Source organism: Limulus polyphemus, unplaced genomic scaffold (genome assembly GCF_000517525.1).
Source record: "Limulus polyphemus unplaced genomic scaffold, Limulus_polyphemus-2.1.2 Scaffold2673, whole genome shotgun sequence".
Taxonomy (NCBI): domain Eukaryota; kingdom Metazoa; phylum Arthropoda; class Merostomata; order Xiphosura; family Limulidae; genus Limulus; species Limulus polyphemus.
In genome coordinates, this window is record NW_013668283.1 from 141,059 (window position 1) to 142,488 (window position 1,430).

Consider the following 1,430-nt stretch of genomic DNA (forward strand, 5'->3'; position numbering starts at 1 on the left):
CGTAACCACCTGGCCATGCCGCGCTTTCTGTTTTGGATGTATGGAGCTTTCTACATTTTAGATTGAGATTGTTGAGGAATTATCTTCTTAATGTTATATTCCACGGTCCAATAGCGGCTGAGGATACGAAATATGTTTTCTTGAAGTTCTTTACTTATCACATTTTACTCTTTGTAAGATAATAATATCATTGAAAACACAGAAAGGTGCAGTTGGTATATGTTGTAATAATGATAAGTGTATCAGAACCTATAAAATTTAAAGCAAATACTTCGACAAACAAAACGGTGGCTATTGGCTGTTGCGTAATGGAATTTCAAGAAGAAAACTAGATAAGTTGTATCTAAGCTATTTCACAACTTTACTGTATTCGGTAGAAAGCTTACATATTTGTCCAATTGATAATAATAAATTATATGAATTTTGAACAAACAACGAAACTGGATAAATCTGTGATATTTATATTTTTCCAAGTGTATTTAACCCCGCGATATTTGCATTTCACTGTATAACTAAATAGGACGATTACGCGTTTGAACAAATGTAATTACATCTCTTACACCAGTAGTTATTTAATATATCTTATAACTTGTTCAACTACCGTTTTTCAAGACTACAGTGATAGTTTTGGAAGTTCGCGCAAAGCTACACGAGGGGTATCTGTGCTAGCCGTACCTAATTTGCAATGAACTCTCGGGCTACTCTTTTACCAACGAATATGATATATATATATGGCTGAAAGAATAAGTATGTTTGGTGGGACGTGGATTCGAACTCGCCACGCGCAGATTGTGAGTCGAGCGCCCCAACCACTAGGCCATGCGTGGCCACAATACTAAATAAAAACCAGAACATCATCGTATATGATAAATGACGTAGTATTGAATCAGTAGCAATTGGAAAATATGTGATTTATATTAACTACTTACAAGGGAAGTTTTTGAAATAATTAAATTATTTTACTTCGAATCCGTATTGTTATTTAATGTTTGTGTTGCTTTTATTATGTAAACTAAATAGCTTCATTTAGATAATAGATGGTGAAGTAGGATGAAAAAGAAATGTGAGCGAATTTATACTTAGATTCAATAAGGTTAATGTTATCAGATATATATATTTTGTAGGTTTTAAAGTTATTACGTAATAAATAACTCAGCCTACAACATGTATAAAGTACAAAACAAATGTTCTTAACACATTCCGTATCGGCAACTATTTAAAATAGAATGCTGGATAAACATGTTTATGAATAAACTTGCAAAAACTTCTCATGGTTGTTCCAGGCGACGAAATTTTAGACAAGTCAGTAAGTTCGTAAGATCATAAACTTTTCAAATATATAATGCTGATTTTTAAATGTAGTAAAACATTTAATTGTTTGTTTGTTTGTTCTTAAGTTAAGCTACAAAGCAACACAATGGGGTATCTGT

At 32.2% G+C, this 1,430-nt stretch overlaps 1 protein-coding gene across 1 annotated transcript in view; it reads right to left on the bottom strand.

Moving 5' to 3' along the window:
- LOC106467589 (calsenilin-like) overlaps nt 1-1,430 on the bottom strand; it is a 27,987-nt gene that overhangs the window by 1,095 nt on the left and 25,462 nt on the right. The window lies entirely within an intron of this gene.